Raw genomic sequence first — 8,828 nt, 5'->3', positions numbered from 1 at the left:
TAAAACTTCCCTCCTAGTTTTTCCTCTGCATTCCTTATTAAGTTCATGTCTCCTCCTAGAAAGATCTTCCTCCCTTGGGTAGTCTCAATATCTGCTGTCAAAGTTTCCCAACAAGTAGCTTTGTCTCTGAAATGAGGTGGAGCATACACGTTATAGATTGTGTATTCCTCCTTCATATCTGAGCTTTGCATATCGATTCTAATCCACCATCTGTTTTGTTTGTTGCTTGTATTACTCCTATGCCTCCTGAGGCTCCTATGGCGCTCGTGGCTATTCCTTCATACTTTCTATTTTTTGTCATGCTGTTTTGGAATTCTTGGTCACTGATTTTGGTCTCCTGGAGTAGGAGGAAGTCAGGTTGTTCTGCTTTGATAAGGTCTCGGACTGCATTTGATTTCAGGGAGGAGCCCATCCCCCTACAGTTCCAAGAGACCAAAATCATCATTTACCTGATTTGTTGTGAGTCCCGCTTTTCTCCTTCATCTTCTCGCCACTTCCCTTGTTCTTGTCCAGGTATGTGTCTATTGGTTGCTGAGTCCCTGTGGTCATTTCTTTGGCTGCATTCTCATCTCTTATTTCCTTGTTCGATTTTCTTCCTACTTTCCTTGGTGGATCCGTGGCTGCAATGTTTTCCTTTGTTTTATTTCTTGTTAGGATCCTTTCCACTGTTTGAGGAGGGGAAGCCTGGAGGGGGGAAGAGGGGGAGATTCTGGGGCCCTTGGGGGATGGAGGGGGAGATGAGGGTTCCTCTGCAGCTAAGGATTCAAAGGGATTGGAGGATGAGGGGATGGGGTGGCCCGGGCTTGCAGGATAGGTGGAGAGGGTAGGAGCATCAGAGGGGGGCACAGCTGATTCGGGGGAAGGGTTTGACTTCTTTTTTTTCCTGACTATTTCCCATGCTTCCTCAGTGGATTCATTATTGTTCTTATCTTCTGATCTAGATTTAGAGCACCTATTAGCAAAATGACCGTACTCGTGACATACCTTACACTTGAAGGGGAGCTGCTCGTAGTCCACCTGCTGAATGTGCGTCCACTGGTCCACTCTGAGCTTGATTGCCTCTGGTAATCCTTTGCCCAAATCTACTTCAACACAGATCCTTGCGCATGCATGCATATTCTCCTTTGGCTCCGATCTGTCCACGTATTTCCCTATTGCGTTTCCGATTGCTCGGACGGATTCATCAGCCCAGCAGTGAAGCGGAAGATGTGGGAGGCGAACCCAGACAGGGACTGCATTGGGAACGTCCATTTCTGGGTCGAAATCAGGGGTCCAGCGGTTGAGATAAAGGCCTCTAGTGTCCATGAAGTATGGTCCATTCCTGAAGATGAGGTTGCGGTCCTCCACTGATTCAAAGAGGAAGGTAAAGAAGCCTCTTCCACAAAACCTTATTGCGATTTTTCCCTGAACCATAGCATTCCAGTTTCTTTCCACCCAGCGTTGAACCGTTCGAGGGGAGGGCCATAACCCCGTGAACTGTCCAACCAGGCCGCGTTCAGCCAAGGCCACAGCGGATCTCCTTGGAAGTGCTGGGGGAAGAGGGACTTCCGGGATTTCGTCAAGCTTCTTGACAAATTTTGAGGCAGTAGGCCTAATCCTTTCTGAGTTGTTCTCTGGAATGAGGGTTGCAAAGGCTTTCTCCAGCTCAGCCTGCTCAAGAGAAGGAGGATCCATCGAGCCAGGGGCGCTCATCGGTAGGGGAGAAAAGGGAGGGAGGGCAGGAGGCCCTGAGAAGAGGGGGCAGCGTTGAGCTGCCCGCGGGTGCAGCGCAGTCAAGCGAAGACGGGGCAGGGGGCCCGAAAGGGAGAGACAGGAGGTCACAGGCGAAGGAGGCCCGCAGCAGGTGCTGCAGCCCAGCAGCAGAGCTGCCAAGCTCGGGCAAGGGAAATCAGGGCCGCGTCCAGGGGCGGGAGGTCGCCATTCGCTCAGCTCACAGTGAGCCAACTATTGATTCTTGATGCAAAAGAACTCCAAGATTTTGGTAGACATGGAAGAGAAGTAATTACAAGCTCCTTTTCTAGTACAATTTCATTTATTTCTTGAAGTTCATCTCTAATTCTAGATATCCTTATAAAGAAAGATGCCACAATATCGTCTTTCATCATCTTGATAGTTCTTAGTTAATTCTTGAGGCTTGCTATTTGACCAATGCTTTTGATGGTGATTAATTTGGATAAGGCCTCATACATTACTTGAGAAGAATCTATGTTGGATATGTATGGAATAAGGTTGTCCTTTAGTCCATCCACTATTAGGTTCATGGCCAAGATTTTGGTTTCTCTAAACTTTTCTTTCTCTGCTTCATCTGTAGGCTTCTTGATTTTTCCTAGAACTAGATCCAAAACTTTGTTCTTTTCGAGGATGAGGTCTATCCACTCTTTCCAGGCCCCGTAGTTGGAGGCTCCTTCTATTTTTTTTCCTCCCTTCATTGAGTTTCACATAGTTTATATATATATAGTATAGTATTCTTATATAGTCATTTTCCTTAATGACCTTCCTTCAATCTCATTATCTTCAATAGATCTTCAAATTGCCTTTTTCCTTCTTCGTCACCTTAGCTCTGATACCATGTTAGAAAATCAGAAAGGCATAAATATTTTCTCTTGTTGATAATTACTTTTGATTTCTTTGTGTTCTTATTATCTTTCTTATGTTCTTCCTTTATCTTAGTTCATCAATTAATGACCAAAACCAAAACACAAAGATCAAGGACACCGTATGTAGGCACTTAGTGAGGGCTAAAACCCACATATAGGGGAAAACCCAGTGAAGAAATCTTCCTTCAGTAATTAAAAATGAGATAGACCAAGACTCTAGACCAAAGACATTCCTCCTCCACCAAGCCAACCTTCCAATATGATTTTGCGCACTTCAGTAGTGTCTTCTTATCTAGGAGCTTCAACCCAGCATCAATCCATAAATTTCGGCCCCAACTTTAGAACTTCAACCACAGGTACAAAATTTCAACCCAACTTCAGTACTACAGATTTCGTCTCCTCCAACAACTTCACAGCTTCACACATTTGAGAGAAAGAGAGAGAATTTTGACTTCTCATACTTGTGAGAGACCTCCTTCTTCTTCGTTATCCTTTTCTTATTCTTTGTTTGAAATTCACACTTTTTCTAGCCCTAGAAGTTGCAGATCAAACTTGTTGTGATTGAGAGACAAATGAGGTCGAGTTTGTAATGCCCTACTTGATCCTATCAAGATAATTTTGATTAGTGTTTAATTAACCTATAAATATTGACTTATAATTATTAAGTAATATTGGTATATACCTACACTTGTGAATATGAAATTGTATTTTACTAATATGGCTTTTATTATTTGTATTATTCAATTCCCAAAGTGTCTTCTCAAACCTACTTTTCAATAAGGTATGGTCTTCTCTAATTTATTTCTAAATTAAATATCCATGTTTCTATTCCCAAGGTGTCTTCTCAAATCTACTTTTGGATAAGATGTGGTAAGGAAAGTCAAGGTTATTAAATTAAAAGTATGAGGGGGTAGTCATGGAATTAATGGGAAGTGGTTGAGGTGGATGAGAGAAAGAGACATAAAGGGAAGGAGGATGAGAGGAGAAAGGGGGAGGAGGGGAGGAGATCCTTGTTCTTTATTTTGGAATTAGCGTATTTTATTTTGGGAGGAGGAATGTGATGAGGAGAAGAAGAGAAAGAATGGATATTAAAATGAGAGAGCTCAAGCTTGGATCTATTGGACAATGTTGATTTAAACTTGGACACACTACCGTTGGTTGGAGTTGGGCTCGAAGGGCTAGGGAACCTGTGGAGCTTCCCTGGGCTAGGAAATCATTCCTAGTTAGATGGGAGGTAAATTCAGTCGAGTACCCCAACATGAGCATATCAACAGAGTCAAGAGCATGCCAACCAAGCTATTGATACAAGCATTCTTCCATTTGTTGATTAGTTATGTAAATTGCTGGAATGAGATTTTTTTACTTGTTTAATATGTTGTAAATAAATTTTACTTGTATATTATCAGCAAATAAATGATGAGCTATAAATAGGCTATTTTCATTCTTATTATGTTTAAATGAAATGATAAATTTGATTTAGTTAGAAGACCTAGGTTAGGTTCTCACATGTGGTATAAGAGCCTAGATTCAAAATCTGGACCTAAGACCCACTTCCACACCCAACATCAAATTCCCATTCATGAGTAAACATCGAATTCCAGCTTATTTAAACTCATACACTTGCAAATTTATTTGTGCGAACAACTAAACCCATTTTATAAATACACATCTACCAAAAATTTTGTCAGTAAAGAAGGCCCCATTAAAGAAACTCGGGGTAATTCCCATTCTAAAAAAAACTCCCTAGGGATGACCTCTCCATCTTGTAAATTACACCTAAGATTCATAGGGATGACCTCTCCATCATGTAAATTACACCTAAGATTCAAAGCTCCAATTTCTTGACTTGTGCATGAAGTCTATTCCTTGGTTTAGGAGAGCAATATTAGAGTTTATTTGCTAAAGCTACTTTTCAATAACCTTGCTCAACCTTGAGCGTTGTAACTTCTTTTTGTGCTCCATGTTGAATTTCCTGAAAACCTTTGTATGTGTTTTCTCCCAATTGAACTTGATGACATTTTCACTCTTTCCACTTTCAATGGCCATGAGAGTGTCATTCTTCTACTATTATAAGTAGGCGAGATAAGTTCTTTGTTAAATTCGATTTATTACTCCCTTTTTTCCAAAAAATATTCTGTTTCTTTAGTTTTGAGCTCCAATTTTCTTTTTTTCTTCTCTTCGAGTTCTTCGAATTTCTGCTTGAGAAATTTCTCCAATTAGGCATAGTGCTTTGTGAGTTACTCCTATTAGAGAGTGCATTTCTCTAAAACAACTCTTTTGGCATCCAGAAATGTAAATTATTCCTTCAACTATAGTATTTATGCCTCCATTGAACCTATATGTAGTGATAAACCCTAAACCCTAAGGTGGCATAACCCCCTCTCCCTTTGATTTTCTCTTCCTAGAACGATATGGCAATGCCATTGATTTTAGGGGCAACAATAGTTGCAGTTGGAAAACCAAAGGAACCATTGAGTACATTATCGCAGGCCAAGTTCAATGCCCCAAGGTACCAATGGTTCTGCAGGGTAGACATGTAGTAAGGTTGGGGAACGATGGGCAGATAAGTCAGGGAACCAAACTGGATAGAGGGTTAACTATGCTATTACCTTCAGTGCCGCTCAAACTTGCTCTCAGCTAGACACACTGAATGGATCCGTCCCGCCCGTCAACATAATCATAGATTTACAGAGAAAGTACAATAACAAAGGATGTGATGTGTATGCATAGGGATTTCATGCAGATTCAAGGCAAGTCAGGCTTTTGTTTTCATCAATCCCGAGATGGAAGAAGATCCCGCTTGCAGTCCCATGATCGATTTCATGGCAATAAAGAAGGTTTCAACACCAAATGCTCCAAATGGTATTAACATAGGAATTTGATTTCTTTTTAAGCTAGTTTTATGGCTAAACATGCCCTTTAAAACCTTTGACTTTGCCTTCACCTTTACAAACACCTTTAAAAAAATAATAATAAATTTTCATATTATTTTATTTTTATTTTTTTGTCTTTTTCCAAAAAAGAAAAAGAAAAAGAAGAGAGAGACATGTTTTATATTTCAAAAGTCCAAAGCTCCAATCCCGTAATACTTAATGTCCTTCACAAGTTCCTACCATAGAAAAATACAGTGTCAAAAGGAACAAACTTTGGAAAGGCTTTAGCGTCATTTCAACATGTCAAAACGGTCAAAGTTTACAAAGTACTCCATACCACAGGTCAACAAGATGAAGCTTCAATTCAGTGGCCATGGAGAGAAGTTAGAAATATTAAATTTTGTAAAGGTTATGATGCTGGTCCAACATGAGAAAAAAAAATTGAAATTTTAAGGACGACTTCATGAAAGAGTTCAAATAATCAAATTTTGTGAAAACCTTGATACCGCTTAGAGCTTGTTAAAAACATTAAATTTTTCTTCGACCCTTATGCCTTTCAGTAAAGTGGAAAAGATCGAATTCTGTGGAGATTTGGATTACCAAAAGATGTCCAATGTGCTAGTAATTGTCCAAAAAGCTTAAACTAGAAACATTTGTAAACTAGGGCTACGACCTGATAAGACTGCATGGTTCAACATTTCACTTAAACTAATCCATCAACATTTCTTATGTATTGTGTATAATACTGCACCTAATAGTATATTGGGTGCATTGAATATGGCATTACTAAATCTATAATATGCCAACTTAGCTTAGCTGGGCTTATTAAAACATTACCAAATTATTTTCACCACAATGCTTATTCCACCCATTTAGTAGAATGGGTGTTTGTTGGGCTCTAGAGGATGCTATTAAACGACAACTCAATTGACAACATCTATGGACTTTCATTTCATATAAAAATATGTTGCAAAAGTGGAAGATTCATATTTGAAATTCAAATATTGATAGAAAAGTTGTTCGTAGAAATTTAAGAGATGCATTCAATTTTTAAAATGCAATTTATATATTTATTAATCCATGCTTTAGAGTTATTAAATATTATAATGAATAAAGTATACTATTATTTAATTTAAAATAGATATATAATAAAAATAATAATAATAAAATAAACAATTTATTAGTTATATAATATTATATAGTTAAAAGATATCATAGATATTTAATAAAAAAATATATTTATTTGTATTTATTTATCTCAAACATTTTATACATGGTATCACTATATGTTTATATTTAAATAAGAAAATATTAATAATATTTAATATTATTATTTTACATTGATGACAAGTAAATTAGATAATATATCTCAATTGTTTTACTTCATGGGAATGCATTAGAACATACAATTAAATAAGTAAGAAAATAGATAGTTAATATTATATATAGAGTTAATATTATATATAGTTTGAAATTAGTATAATATAATTTGAAATAAGAATATATATATATATATATATAGAGAGAGAGAGAGAGAGGAATGCACAAATAAATAAGGAAATTGATTGTGAATATTATATAGTTTGAAATTAGTATTGTTTAATTTGAAATGAAATAATATATATCAATTTGTATAGTATTGATTGTTTTGATGTGAAGTGTATGTTATTTATTAAATAAATGTACTATGTCATAAGTAAATTTTGTTTAAAATGGATATGAATAATTTATAAAAGTTAAATAAAATACCAAAGATAATATAAATATGAAACTAAATGATATAAACGAGTAAAAAATATATAGAAAGAATTGAAAAAAATGGGTATGAAAAAAAAGGAAATGAAAAGTTAAGTTTATTGTCTTATACATTACCTTTGTACCTTCACTTTCAAAGGACATTTTAGTGGAGAGTATGCTCAAAGAGCCAATAACTATAGTCAAAACATTGTCCAATTAAAAGCTCAACAACCATTTGGAGTTAGTTTCCCATTTTAGTTTCCAAGGTAATATTGTGTTCATTATGCCTTGAATAGTTTTGACATTTCTCCGTCTAAGAAAGAAATGTGTCCGAGAGTTAGTGAAAAATCTTCTTCATATTTAAACTACTACTTGAAATTTGATCAATGGTTTATTGGTGAATACACAAGAATGGTTCCAAATTTTTTTCTAGATTAGTATTTTGAAAGCCACAAAGATCGAACTAATATTTGAGTATATTAAACCAATTCATTAATTAACTTTAATATTAAATTAAATAAATAATTATGGTTAATAAAGAAAGTAATTTGGTGTTAATAAATCATTAGAGCATGACTGACATGTACATTGCACTAGTAATCTTGCTAGTATTAAGAGAAAATTTGTAGGTTATGTAAGAGCTCTCACATGAGACGATTTAATAGATCCTTGGGGATTCACTCAATATTAATAATGCTCGTTTATGATCATAGTAAAAGAAAAAATTATGCTTATCATTTTATATATGTATGTGAGTCGACTAAGAGCAGACAAGCCCTAAGTTGCATTAATGGGTCTCGTATGGAACAAATAATTGAATAGCTCAAAATGGTGAAGACATGGAGAAATTGAGGTCAAGGAGGATCATCACAAGGACCTCCTACAAATAACCCATTAATATCAGCGGAGATGGCTCTCATCTTGCGCTCCCTAGAAGCAATTAGTGAGACTTTAAGAGGATGCCAAACAACTGAGGTGGAAGTGGATCACCCTCCATCAGGGTTGGGAAATCTTGAGGGATCAAGAGACTCTGATAAAGGACTTCCAATTGAGGACATTAGTAGGAATCTCCAAAATATTAAGTTCCCAGAGTTTGTTGGAGGTCGTGTCAGCTAACGAGCAGAAGCTCGGTTAGAGGGAATCAAAAGGTGCCTCGCACTAAGAGATTATACTTCCAATTCAAAAGCTAAAATAATAATGTTCCAACTCAGAGACAGTGCCCTGAACTGGTGGAGTAACTTAGAGCATCAACCACAGCTCACTCCTGACATAGTTACCTGGGAGTTATTTGAGGAGAGATTCAGGAAAAAGTACTTACCAACATATTATGAAGAACAACAGGTAGGAGCCTTCCATGCTTTGGTACAGGGAAACTGCATGGTAGAGGAATATGAGATTAGATTCATGGAATTGGTCAAGTATGTCTCCTACATGGATACTGATCAATGTCAAGCAGATCGTTTCATTTATGAATTGAATCCTAATATTAGGGAAATGGTGCAGATGTGGAAACCATCCTTAGTTGCAGAAATTGTTGAACATGCTCATTATGTTGAAGAGAGCTTAGACTTAAAAGGTTCAAACAAAACCATTTTTCCACAACAACCAAGGGTTACAGGGA

This window comes from Pinus tabuliformis, chromosome 8, assembly GCF_031772625.1.
Source record: "Pinus tabuliformis cultivar Carrire ecotype Pingquan chromosome 8, CPIR1, whole genome shotgun sequence".
Taxonomy (NCBI): domain Eukaryota; kingdom Viridiplantae; phylum Streptophyta; class Pinopsida; order Pinales; family Pinaceae; genus Pinus; species Pinus tabuliformis.
This window is presented reverse-complemented; position numbering follows the sequence as displayed.